Source organism: Perna viridis, chromosome 2 (assembly GCF_037379345.1).
Source record: "Perna viridis isolate PV_CMFRI_1.1 ecotype Kerala chromosome 2, ASM3737934v1, whole genome shotgun sequence".
Classification (NCBI taxonomy): domain Eukaryota; kingdom Metazoa; phylum Mollusca; class Bivalvia; order Mytilida; family Mytilidae; genus Perna; species Perna viridis.
The window spans coordinates 1110187-1124760 of NC_142446.1; the positions used below are offsets into that span (position 1 = coordinate 1110187).

Genomic DNA, 14574 nt, shown 5'->3' on the forward strand with positions numbered 1-14574 from the left:
TACCTATAAAAAAAACACGAGCTGAAGCCAAAAAATTATAAAATTTGAAAAATGGGCAATACTTGGATTTCCCTATAAATCTGGCTGAAATGGATGTAAAGTTCATAATCTTTTTCGTCACACATGGCATTTTGTACCTCATGTCTTAAATAAAAATAACATTTTTGTACTTCGCACTTGTCTTTTTCCCAACTTCCGGTGGCCATATTGAAGCTATCTTCAAAGTTTTCATTGGCTTAATCTAAGTCACATGGTTATTACGTTCCCCCAGAAACAGGGAGGGTCAGATGAGGTTATACTTAACTATTTTTTAATATATAGATTGATTTTTTTTTCTTAGAAAAAAAACACTGACTCAAATCAAGTGAGGGCAGTCATTGAACTGTTTTATGACAAACTTTTAACTGCTTTTTCAAATCATAGTAAACTGAGATCTTTTGAAACAAAAACAAATGTTTCCAAATTTTGCAAAAATAAATTTGTTTACTCATCCAATGGAAAAATAAGAATAATGCTTCTATACTTTCCCCGTTACTCCACAAGGCAGATTTTCAAATAAGATTTTTTTAATTATTATTTCGGTTGCTGCATGTTTCATATGAATAAAAAAAAATGTGCTTGCGCGAAAAAAAATTCTTATCCGTATCTTTAATCTGAAAACCTGAGTCAATATCTTATCTTACAGTTGCCTTGCTATATTTGAAGTATCTAACGGAAAACATCAGATACCAGGGTACCAGGTTTTCCGTACCTTATGCTAACCTGGGTGGATTAGTGAATGCTAATGATCGATAATGCAAAAAAAAATCAAAACTTATAAGCAAAGAGATAGCTCAACACAATAAAACAAGAGGCTCTCAAGAGCCTGAATTGCTTACACCTGGTTGAATTTTGCCTTTCAAAGTCTTTAAATTTAACAAGAAGTTGTCGAACAATTTTGACTGAAGAAACGTTGTTAGGACTTATCATCAGGATCATTTCAGCAATTAAAAGTTTCTTTCTTTCTATCATAGTTTTCAAGATATTGGCTGAAAACTGTAGAAAACGCAATTTTCCCCTTTCAAGGCCAATAACTCTTACAATAACTCTAAAGGTCCCAAATATCGTGAACCACGCTCCATAAATTGGAATTATAACTTTAAAGTTCTTATGGATGCCGTCCAGGACTACGCAAGAAAATGGATAAAACGAGAACAAGAAGACATTGATTCTCTGTCAGAGTGGTTGAAGGCCGTAAGGTCTTTAATTTTGAAACGAATGAACGTTTTAAGTAGGTCAATGAGTGCCAAGGATACATCAGTTTTCAAAGATCCCGATGTAGCAAAAACATTGTCTACTATACATGACAAGTATGTTGTCGTACCAGCAGACAAAGCCCAAAACAACATTGTTTTTGTCTGCAAAACGTTTTATATCCAATGTTTATTATCAGAAGTAGACGTAGAAAATAATAGCAGTGATAAGACCTACACTGCTACCACTCTTTCCAAAGAAGAGATTGTGGAAAACCATAAATCGGTACTATCCTCTTTTGGTCTCTCTACCAAGGAAGATGATTGTGATTTACCGTCTATGTACTGGATTCCTAAACTTCACAAGAATCCATACAAACAACGTTTCATAGCTGGATCTGCAAAATGTACCACCAAACCTCTTTCAAAACTTTTAACATCTATACTCACAACTGTCAAAGAGGGTCTACAGTCCTACCACAACACTAGTTACTCCCGTAGTGGTATTAATTCAATGTGGATCCTGAAAAATTCGAAAGATCTTTTGGAGACAATCAGTTCAAGACTATTATCTGAATATAAAACCTATGATTTTTCAACACTGTATATTTCTATTCCCCATACTCAGTTAAAATCCCGACTTAAAAACATTATACATCGTTGTTTTTCCAAAAAAGATGGTACACCTAGATACAAATATACAGTTCTTGGTAGAGATTCCTCATACTTTGTAAGAAATAATTCCAAATCATCTTCCAAATATACAGAGGAAGATGTTTACAAAATGCTGGAATTTTTAATCGACAACATATTTGTCCAGTGTGGTGGACGTGTTTTTCAACAAACGGTCAGCATTCCAATGGGAACAAATTGTGCTCCTTTACTAGCTGACCTATTCCTTCACTCTTATGAGGCTGACTTTATAGCTGATCTGATCAGAAAGAAAGAATATTGTTTAGCTAGATCCTTCAATCTCAGTTTCCACTATAAAGATGACGTTTTATCTTTAAACAATCCTAATTTCGGGGATTTGATACATCGCATCTACCCAAAAGAACTTGAGATAAAGGATACTACAGACACTGTGAAGTCAGCCTCATATCTTGACCTACACTTAGAAATCGATGGTAAAGGAAAACTATTGACCAAACTTTACGACAAACGTGATGACTTTTCATTCAGAATTGTCAACTTTCCTTTCATCTGTGGCAACATCCCTTCGGCTCCTGCGTATGGAGTGTTCATATCACAACTCATACGTTATGCCAGAGCTTGCCGAAACTACGCAGACTTTTTGTATCGCGCTAGAACTCTAACAAATAGGCTTCTGGAACAGGGTTATGTTGCTACAAGATTGAAGTCATCACTACAGAAGTTTTATGGTCGTCATCATGAATTCGTGGATCGTTATGGTGTATCCATCAACACCATGAGAACTGATTTATTCAACGGGTCATAGTTTTCCTTTCCTCGTTTGTCTACCCCGGACTTGACGTTTTATGAGCAACTCGGCGGGTGTTTCTAGAAAAGCAGAGGACGCTTAGCCTACCGGTGCACCTGTTCCATGCTCCCAGTTTTTAGTGGAGTCCGAGTTGCTCATTTACTTTTGTTACTTTGTATGTATGATTTTAGTTACTTTATGTTCTTTGTTGTGTATATCTGTTTTCCATGTCTGGTCTTTGTCCCTGGATTACATTCTTTTGATTACCGCTATAACCTTGGTTCCCTTGATTACTCTTACAAGGAGTCGTCTGTCAACTTTTATCCCTGAAGACTTTTGTAGGCTTATAATAAGGATCATTTCAGCTATTGAAAGAACTGGCCAAACCTAACGGTTTTGGTGATATGTGCGAAAAACTACTGGTACGAGGACACAATTAATTTCGTAGTGCATTTCAACAGACCCATCTTGACATATAACAAAAATTTCACCGCTTCAAACTCAATCAAACTTCACGAATATGGAAACATGTATAAAAGCAGATTTCTATAAGAGTGCCAGAAAAATTCACCATCATTTTTTTATTTTTAGCAACTTTGTTCCATAGACCCCGTAGACATGAAAAGTGACCACTGCCAAATGTCCTAAATTTTTACCTTCTTTCATAGCACCAAATCACAACTTCAACAAAATTACAGAATGAAAAAAAAATCCCTTGTAACTTTGATCCTTGCCCTACATTTCTGCAGTAAATACTAAGCAATAAAGTTAATGGCGGCAAAGAAAAAAAATCAGGAAGAAACACCCTAAAAAATGAGTTATACAACGAAAAGTAAAGGTGAATTAATTCTGATCTCGTACCTATTGTCTGACCCCTATGTCCTTTTTTAGTAACAGCGGTCATGTTTTTCGACGAATCAAAAATCCCTACAACATTTCTATGTAGGATATCCCAAGAAACTTTCATACCGAGTTTGGTTCCAATTGGTCAAGTAGTGTCAGAGGAGAAGATTTTTGAAAGAAACAAAAAAAAAAGGGCAATAACTCAATATGGCTTAATGGATTAAAACCAAAAAAATGACCACAGATATATCTCATCCTACTAAATAATTTTATCCCATGTCAGAATTTATTTGGCTAAATCTAACGGTTTTGGAGATATATATATATGCGGAAAAACTACTGTCTTAACCCCCTGTTCTATTTTTAGTAACGGTGGCCATGTTTTTCGGCGGATAAAAAATCCCCACATCTTTTCTGTGAAGGATACCCCAAAGAACATTCATACCAAGTTTGGTTCAAATTGGTAAGTTGTGCCAGAGGAGACAGTGACATAGCCAGACTTTCTTTGAAGTGGAAGCCTAAATTCGACAAGGGGTCTAGGTGACCGTTCAAGGCCCCCAGTGGGGGACAGGGAGCGAAGCCCACGGCAACTCCTGGTGATGGGCGTTTTAGACCCATAAAAGTCAGTCAAAATTTATGCTGAAAAGGGCTTTACTGCGAAATAATTTTGTGGAAAATATTCTCTTTCAAATTTTGTAATACCAGCAGTTACCGCGATCAGGATAAAACTCAAATGAAGAAATTGTCCTCCCCTCCAATCTGATATGTTGTATTTTGTGTTGTTAGAAATGCCAATCCCTTCAGCACCTGCGTATAGAGTGTTCATATCGCAACTCATACGTCATGCCAGAACTTGCAGTAACTATGCAGACTTTTTGTACGACGCTAGACTTCTTACAATAGGACTTCTGGAACAGGATCGTGTTGCTACAAGATTGAAGTCATCACTACAAAAGTTTTATGGTCGTCATTACGAATTCGTGTATCCACCTGCACCATAATGACCGATTTGTTCAATGTGTCATAGTTTTCCTTCCCCGTTTTATCTACCACGGAATTGACTTTTTATGAGCAACTCGACGGGTGTTTCTAGAAAAGCAGAGGATGCTTACCCTACCTGGTCCATACTCTAGTTTTTAGTGGAGTCCGAGTTGCTCATTTACTTTTGTTGCTTAAATTTATACATATTATTTTTGTTATTTAATATTTTTGTTGTGTGTCGTCTCTGTCCATGGATTACATTCTTTTGATTTTTGCCAGAATCTTGGTTTCCTTAGTTACTTATTGTTCCTTATAGTTGTCTCGGAAATAATTGTTTCTCGACTCGGGTTCCATAGTTAACCTGCTTTGAAGCTCGTGAAAAAAAATATGCAACATATTCGTTCAACTATTTTGAATTGAGTTGGATACACTTTTAAATAAAGAATAGTCTATCAAGTTTTGAAGTCATCATTGCAATCATCATCACTTTGCTAAATCGTTATGGGAAACCCATTCATGTGTTGAGGTTATTTAACTTTTGATTAGGAAAGTGCTGTTCATTCAGCGATAGTACGCCTTAGTCTATATGTGTTCCTTCTATGAGGTCTGATTGATTTTATCTGTTTTTCAAACTTTCATAATGACATTGAATCTGTGCTTTATGTATGATATATATAAAAAAAATAGCAAATGGTTAACGTTGACATTTGACCTCTTTGGTCCAATCTGTATATTAGCTGACTTGTTGCTCTACAACACCATCTTTATTCATCACTGTGAAAGCCCTTTTTAAACGACAACTGGTCCACACACAGTATTATACATTGTATGTCATTTTTTCACATAAACTTAATCTGTCTTGAACTTCGTCTTCTTTTCTTCCTGTCTTTCTTTATTTTATTTTATTTTGTTTTATTTTATTTCATTTTCTTACATATTTTTTTCATACGCGCCTGGGAGAAGAGTTTTGAAATAATTGTTAACGATGGCCAGGTGAGCTAAAAAGAAAAAGAAACCATGTGATTTAGAAAAAAAGTAAAGATCTCTTGCATATTTGTTATGAATTATCAAAAACTAGTTGACAAACTCCCAGAAAATGGTGAATATAGGTGACGCAGACATTAAAAAGATTTATAATCTCCTAAAGAAACTTGATAATAAGTCTAAATCAGGTCAAACAAAACTTCCTTGAAAGTATTTTGTTGAATACTAAAAAATAGAACAACAAAAATCATTCTGATAAAAATAATAAATACTTTCAACATATCAGTAAAGTTTGAACGGAAGTAGTATATGTGCACGTTTGGGTTAATTATGATTTTTACGGTGGATTAACCCCAATGCGCATGCACATGACGTCACATCCGATGGCCGTGGACCGGAAGTGACCGGTAGAGGGAGGGACAGGAAGTGGACCTTTGATGACCGGAAGTAGACTTAGATGGGGGACCAATAAAGGGAACGTGGGGACCTATTGATATAGGAAGGGGGGTCTTAAAGTTTGGGGGGGGGACGACCTCCATATGTATCCTCATTAAGTGTCCTAATTAGTGTCATTATATAGTATAAACAGGTAAATATAAAAAGGGGGTGTATTATGACAAGAGTTATCTTTCTTTATTTATATTGCTTTTTAAATTTCACATTTTCATTATCGTTAACTCTTTTTTTTTAATTATTTTTGTAAGTTAATTGTGATTTCATTGTCTTTGTGTTATAATTGAATGGGCACTTTGAATAGATTTTAAATTTCGATTTGATTTTCTTTGTGTTCAATGGATTGTGTAATTTGAATAGATGTCTCACGGATTAGACAGATGTTATAAACTTTCCATTTTACTGGTGATTTCAATAGCCAGTGTATTGATTTTTAACTGCTTTTTATTGTGCTTTATGAATACATTACAAGTGCAAGGACGTGTTGTGTAATGTTTACCACTAAGAAATCAATTCTTATCATTGTTTTAATTATTTTTGTTTTAATATGTTTTGTATTCAGTTTGAAATTTTGATTAACCACTAATGATTATCCTGACTATCGTAAGGTGTACACGTTGTACATTTGGAATGTTAATAGTTTTTGAATGGTGTATTACCTTTCATTTCAGATTGTTATAGTCGACTTATTCATTACCTATTACAGATGAATTCTACCTTTCCATTTTTATGAGACTCTAGTGGGTAAATTCCTTTTTTCATACTTTCAATGTTTACATGTCGCGTGTACTAGATTTGACCCTTTATGGGGGTAAACCATTGATTTGTGGATTTTTTTCTCTCCATATTTTCACTCGTAGTTTGTTTCCTATGCCCCTTTTTGTTTGAGACTTGTGTGCTCGTTTAACTCTTTTCTTTTGTTATTATAAGGAGATTGAATTGCTATAATATTTTTGATATTTGCATGTCGCGTACACCCTTTGAACGAGTTATGACGCTCTACCAGGTAAATTCCTTTTTTCGTACTTTCAATGTTTACATGTCGCGTGTACTAGATTTGACCCCTTAGTAAACCATTGACCTACGGACTATATTTTTTCTCTATAATTTCATTCGTGGTTTGTTTCATTCGTCCCCTTTTTTGGTTTAAGTATTGTATGATCTGGTTTTTACAAGGAACTTTTTACTGCTATTGTATGTTTTCAAGTTACTTATATATGAGGCTCTGATAGTAACTATGTTATCGCTAACGGTTTCAATAGGTGTTATATGTTTTGAGCTACCCTGTTTTGTAAGGAGGTTTTTCTTTAGAATAGTTTTATCACACAAGACTGTTTTTCTTTTATATTTTATTTACAATTCATATTCATATATTCGTCAGGGTGTTGTCAAACCCGGGTCCTGCCCAATGGTCTATTCCATCAAGTGTTCTCCCCCCCTTTAAGTAATTTCACGATCCGATCTTCTGATGATTCCGATTAATGTGAGTAGTTTTGCCGTCCGAGTATCATTAACCTCAAGGCTGTTTTTTTCACTCTATTTAATCTTCCCTTCCTTTTGTTCACATGACTTCTAGTCTTTGAATTCGGTTTTCATTGTACATCCCGTATAGCTCCTGCTATTTCTTGATGAACTATCCTCTCAGGTTCTGGCACCGTAGATCAATATGATTCATCTAGTTGAACTTTTGTATCTTTCTTGATTTCTTAAGGTCATCGAGTTTTATACAAGGATGCACGATACTCCGCTCTGGTTTCCACTTGTATTTGATATTCTGATGTTGTACGTTTTACGTTCTTAATACAGCTGCACGATCTTTGTTCCGAACTTCTCTCTATACAGTTCCATTTATAGGTGTCACGTCTGTTCAATTGGCTTTTTTCTTTCTTCCAGCTGGTCTACCACGAGGTCTTTTTGGAGCCGCACTTTCTTTTGTCAGTTCATTCTTTGGTTTATAGTTGGCACATTCTGTCGTCCATTGCACGTGTATGGCATCACGTCTGGTGACTTCTTCTAAATGAATCCCTCGACAGGGGACTATCTTGTAAATCTTTATTGCTCCGGATGCGTCCATCTCCTTTGCAAGTCGGCCAAGAAGTGACCACATATCCTTTTTCATCTCTATTTATACTTTTTTTTCATCCAAGAACGCATCCTGAATTTCCCATGGGAAAATGTTGCTTCTCAATCTCAACTTGTTGGGAGTGTCCTGTTTCATGTCGATCAATAAATATCCATGAGGTTTGGCAGTGGCATACTCGTACGATTTCACAAAGTAGTTTGTCTTTTTTTTTTGGGAAACATTTGTTGGGCCATGGTCATGGCCTGTAATACGTCTCTAGGATTTTTAAACAGAACCAGGTAATAAGCATTCAGACTGATGGTTCTGTGGTACCTGTTTTTGTTGAACAGATTCTGAACCAGCAACATGACACTTATATTTTTATGGTGAGAATATTTCGTGAAAAGATGCGAAATAGATTCGGTGACCGAATTCATCATATCGTCTGTAATAAGCAAGTGTTTCTCTCTGGAATCCAAGGTGTCAAGGTCGGGGAGTCCTTGTACAAAGTCGACATCCTCCATGGTCCATAAATGGTCTGGTACACATCGTAGCACCACGTTATTCGATCGGGTCTAGGCATCATAATGTGTTTCACGTTTTGAACGAATCGACGTACAAACATCGTTTTTCCATTTCCGGTGGGTCCTGCTATGACACTGGTAAAAGGATGGGCCCACGGCATGAAATGGTCGTCCAAGTATCCTTTGGGTACGTCGGAAACAAGGGGATCGTCTGTTGGGTGTATGAAAAAGTTTTCGTCAGCTGGGTCCTTGGGTCAACCCAAATACCAACCATATTACAAAAAATTGAAATAAAATATTTGATAATATTACTAAATCAGGAATTTGTAATATTAGAAAATGAATTTTTAATATTAGAAAATGAATTTCTAAAGTGGAAGTGCGGTCTCATAGTTCCCATATATAAAGGTGGAACAAAAAGTACAACTACTCCGGAGAGTTATAGACCTGTTAGTCTTCTATCTGCTGTTTTAAAATTATTTGAGTGTTCTAAAATCACGTATTACCTCCCATGTTCTATATGAAAAATTCCCAAACCACCAAAGCAAGGATTTCAACAGTGTCTCGGCTCTATGGCAGCTTCCTTTAATCTACATGAAACTATATACCACAATATTGAAATGTCTAATAACAAAGTTCATATAGCATTCTTAGATAGTAAGAAGGCATTTGATTCAGTATGGAGGATGGGGATTAATGTACAAACTGTATAATATAGGGATACCAGATAAGTTATGGTGTATAATCAATGATATGCATACTGATACGTATAGCGCTGTTGTTGCTAATCAGTCCTGTTCATATTTCTTTCCTGTGTCACAAGGGGTAAGACAAGGGGGTGTGTTATCAGGTTTGCTTTACTTAGTCTTTATTAATGAAATGCTAACTAACTTAGAAGCTTTTAATAATAGCACAGGTGTTTATCATGTTGTTAGTTGTTGCCCCGCATTAGCTGATGATATTTCCTGTATTAGCCTGTCTCCTTTGGGGTCACAGAAAATGCTTGATGTGTGCTCGCAGTATGCTCATAAATGGAGATTTCACTTCAATGCTAACAAATCAGCAGTTCTACAGTTCACCACTAACTCTCATAACAATAAACTATTTTATCCGTGGAAGATCAGCCATGAGTTAGTTCCAATACAAGATGACTATATTCACCTAAGTGTGCAAATGAACTATGGATTCAAATCCTTAGAACGCACTACTAATGCCTACAGGAAAGGGCGTATTTGCATTCTTTGCGTTGAATCACTTCATTCCAAGTTCATTAATGTTCTTTTACGTTTGTATAAAACAATAGTGTTACCATCTACCCTATACGGACGTGGCGTATGGACTAACCTAAAAACTGCGGAAAAAACAATGCTTGAACTTTTTCAACATTTTATTGCGAAACAAATACTTAACTTAAAAACTAGAACTAGATCGCACATATGCGAAAGTCTGTTAGGACTCTACCCGATAACTGCTGCCATTGAATAAAGGAAATTAATATTTTTACATAAACTTGTATCGTCAGATGAAAACTGCTTAACAAAGATATTCCTTATTTGTCTCATTTCAGTCCTCGTTGATACGGAACGCACTCATTTTGGTTTCATTCCTGACATTTTTGAAAATTTGAAATTCTATTTTATTATGAGCTCCATGGGTATCTAAAAGAATTTTTTTACTGGCCATTTTCCTACTAAACGTGAATGGAAATCAATCGTGAATAACATTTTCCGTTGTGTTTGTTTATCAACCTGTACGAGTGTGATGAATCTGACTTATTTGAAATATTTCTGGGTAAGTTGGTAAATACATCTGATGAAATAGATTTCTTCAATTTTATGAGACTATGTCACGTTCATGTGGTGCAAAGCCTCGGACAATATAATAGGCTCCTGAGATTTGCTAATGCAGAAAATATAAACCCCACCCCATCCCCACCCATGAATAGTTAGTCCGTATCATGAAATATGTTTTGTAACATTCTTATTATATAATTTACATGTCACTGATATCTATTTGTAAATTTGTATGTCATTATATCTCTTCAAGAGGAAATAAAGGCAATGAATGAATGATTTTGGCTTGCCATAAGTATGAGTAAACTTGTGTTATGAAAACGCCATTCTTCATTATTGATATCAATAATATTAAATAGCATGTAATTCGTGTAATTAAATATTCATTAACATGTAAATGACTCGAATCGTCCAATTTTAGCACACATCATACACTCACGATGACATTCAAATTTTGCGCCATGATTCATTCCAAGTAAAGATAACTCCATCTGTTTTTGCTGGTCATGTGACGATAAGTCTAAGGGTTCAGTTGCTGCCAATAACCAGTGAAAGAATAGCCCAAACTTAGATGACGACAGAATAGTATCTAAGTGAAAGAACAAAGGTGGTGTCGCCACAGGTGTGTAGCATGACGTTAATTGTGAGGGGTTGACAGGGGGTATTTCATCCCCGCTTCCATCCCCTAGACCCCCGCTTCCCGACTCTTTAATTTTACCCCGCTTATAGATAATAACCAAATTCCCTGCTTCCCGAGTTTTCACTCCCCGTTCCCCGCCCTTCAACCACCGTTCCCCGTCCCCTCCATCACCGAACCCCTCCCCTTCAACCACTGATTCCCATCCCCTTTACCTCCGTATCCCCACCCTTGTCCACATATAGATATTTTGGACGCTTATCCTATCGGTGCATCTGGTCCATGCTCCCTTTTTGTAGCGGGGTCCGAGTTGCTCATTTACTTTTGTTGCTTTGTGCGTCGTATTTTGGTTATTTTATGTTCTTTGTTGTTTGTGTCTGTTTTCCCTGTCTGGTCTTTGTCCCTGGGTTACTTTTTTATTTATTCTGCTAGAATCTTGGTTCCTTTTATTACTCTTATACTTGGTTTCACCATACTGCTTTGGATCAAATACCATCGCGAAAACTTTGATGATCACACAAGTTGCTGCAAATGTTTTCAAATGAAGAAAGGGAGTTTTTCCCCCCCAAAAAAATGAAAGCGAGTATAATTGGTTAATAGCAGGATAGCAGGCTATCGGTTTTTTGAGAATTTAATGCACCGGAATATAATACGGCTAAATTATACATCGATGGAAAGCTTATTTCTAACTCTATCGAAAAGTAGATGTCATGCGCATGATTGTGGTCATGTACCTAGCAAAATGGGGTCAAATGTCAGTCAAGATTTTTATTTTCATATTTTAACAGTCGGAAATGAAAGGGCGACCTTGACCTTTGTGGTATAGAAATGTAAAATTAGAAAGTAAATATTTAAAAAAAAACACATTCTGAAATTATTCTTTAATATTTAACATTTGCAGTAAAATATTGAATTTTCTATTTATCTGTACAACTAATGCAATCGCAATCGTTCCGTGTATACGTAAGAAACAAAAATTCCCATTTGTTAAGCATATGTACTCCTATTCAAATGTTTTGGCACATCCGGAATTAAAACGTATCATACTCAGATTTGGTCCGAGTATTATAAATGTCACTTGAAATCGAAATAAGAAGGCACGAGACCGCAAGTGCATTTCAATATACACATTTGGGCAGATTAAAAAAATTCCACCGGCGCAAACTGAATAAAACTTCTCTGGCCTAAAGATATGTACAAACAGGATTTTATATATAAATTGTAGAAAATTTTACCGTCATTTTCTGAAATTAATACATATAATTCGGAGATGGGGTAAACATGACAAATAAACGGAGTTAAAAGTCCTAAATTTTAACCTTCTTCCACTGAACCAAATCACAACTTTTAGTCAGAATTGATTAATGACAAAAAATCCCGTGTAATTTTAACCTATTTCTACCAATTAGAGGCAAAACTTCAGCAAATAAGTTTCCAGTAAAAAATATGAAAAAAATGTGGAAGGTACCTACTACCAAAGTTGGAACTATATATACAACGAAAACCAAGGGGAATTAATTGTGTTCACGTACCAGAACACGAATTCAAAATTCTATCAATCACTTCTTGCAAACTAAACCAAAAAAATCCCAGCAGAATAAATAGTACACAACATAGCTAGAACTCTAACAAATAGGCTCCTGGAATAGGGTAATGTTGCTACAAATTTGAAGTCATCACTACAGAGGTTTCATGGTCGTCATCATGAACTCGTGGATCGTTATGGTGTATCCATCTGCACCATGAAAACTGACTTATTCAACAGATCATAGTTTTCCTTTCCTCGTTTGTCTACCCCGGACTTGACGTTTTATGAGCAACTCGGCGGGTATTTCTCGAAAAGCAGAGGACGCTTGCCCTACCGGTGCACCTGGTCCATACTCCCAGTTTTTGGTGGAGTCCGAGTTGCTCATTTACTTTTGTTACTTTGTATGTATTATTTTAGTTACTTTGTGTTCTTTGTTGTGTATGTCTGTTTTCCATGTCTGGTCTTTGTCCCTGGATTACATTCTTTTGATTACCGCTATAACCTTGGTTCCCTAGATTACTCTTTCATATAAAGGATACTTCTGCATACTTACCACGTCATGTACAAAAGCATTTATGTTCAATGTCGGTCTACTTTTGTCAACAGTTCCATTTTTGAATTCATCTGTTTTTATCATACCGCGGTAGATGCTTTTCCTATGTCGATTTTTCAATTTTTCATCAGTTTAGCAGCTTGTAGATGTGAACATAAAACATCTTTATCGGCATTGGACCTGTCAATAGGTTCATCGGCTTTGGTTTAATTATAGATGATTAATTTTCATAAATAACTGTCGATACGCAATTGCAACGACGATAAGTATTTCGTTGCATTATTAACTTTATCATATAAATAAGAAATTGTGCATTTCTTGTGGTCAAAATTGCCGATTTCGGAATCGATTGATACTGTATAAATTTAGTTCTTTGATGTATTCATCATACGCGGCCGTAATTTATGATTAAGAGACAAAAATTTAAACATTATAAACAAAGGGATTCAGATACAAATATATTCAGATGGTAATTAAATCTGATACTTTGACGTAGTAAGACGTATAACATATAGGGTCAACAATACGTAAATAATACATTACCTCTGTTAGTAGACAAGTAGTGAAACATCACCCCTTCTCTCCCACTCTCTCTCGTTTTTTTTTTTTTTTTTGACGAAATTGTGGAAGCTGGAGCTTCCGGGCTTCCGCCTAGCTACGCGCCTGGCCGCCCTCACAAAACGACAATTTGTACAAATTGTGACCACAATACGTTTGTAGGACAATTCTAATTTGAAAGTAGAATGATTTCCCTAAAAATTATATCAAATAAAGCCGTATTATATTTCGATGCATTAAACTCCGTTATTTGAAGACTTTTTAAACCCCTGCTATCCTACTAGAAAACATTTTTAAGTTATTGTGCGAAAACTGGAAACACCACCATTTTCTATGAATACATTTCAGTAACTCGAAACAGAAATATTTGAATTAAAAAAAAACAATTTACGATAGATAAATACACTTTTTCAATGTTTTAATTTAATTTATGCAGGCGTTTTCAGTTATCCTGAGAAAACGTGTCGGGCGGACGAGGGTAAAACAATATGCCCTAACTTTTAGTTGCGGGGCATAAAAAAGATACTAATATTTGGAGATACTTTTCAAAGTACAGCAAAATTAGGGCTTTATGTATGGTAGACCTATTTTTTCTGTCTAGAATAAGAGATGATTTATGATAAAGATACTTTGGAATTGACATAGGTCACCGTACTTGATTTGAAGATGAATTAGCCTTAAAGGTTTTATATAGATTATAAAGGGAATTTTCACTATTCTGAGGTTTATTCAAAATATTCGTCAACAGAATTTCTTAAATATCTGTAAAAAGATTGCTTATGTACGGAAGCCCTGTAGAGGTATTTTGAAATAATACTTACGATTCATTTGATTTTGGATATTGAGTTGCAACGGGAGAAAAACGACAACCAAGTTCTTACTGACAAAAACTCGTGTTTAGATCTCTCTGTGATAGAGTCCGTTTTAATTCGGTTGGCATGGTTGTTTTATACAAATCTTTAATGCACCTTGCAGCAATTACGTA

The 14574-nt window shown here is 35.6% G+C and overlaps 2 protein-coding genes across 7 annotated transcripts in view; one reads left to right on the forward strand and one right to left on the reverse strand.

Moving 5' to 3' along the window:
* The window catches only part of LOC148623241 (leucine-rich repeat-containing protein 9-like), an 81045-nt gene extending 80827 nt beyond the window's left edge, over positions 1-218 (reverse strand). For 4 of the 6 annotated variants that reach the window (XM_088564927.1, XM_088564926.1, XM_088564922.1 and 1 more), the window contains exon 1: positions 138-218. The gene's annotated coding sequence lies outside the window, so the exon portion shown is untranslated. Of the gene's footprint in view, positions 1-62 lie in introns of all 6 variants that reach the window. The other 2 variants (XM_088564924.1, XM_088564923.1) reach the window with 2 other exon arrangements.
* Positions 219-10802: 10584 nt separating this feature from the next.
* LOC148623242 (dehydrogenase/reductase SDR family member 7-like) overlaps positions 10803-14574 on the forward strand; it is a 28694-nt gene continuing 24922 nt past the window's right edge. Inside the window, exon 1 of the mRNA XM_088564936.1 lies at positions 10803-10935. The gene's annotated coding sequence lies outside the window, so the exon portion shown is untranslated. The remainder of the gene's footprint in view (positions 10936-14574) is intronic.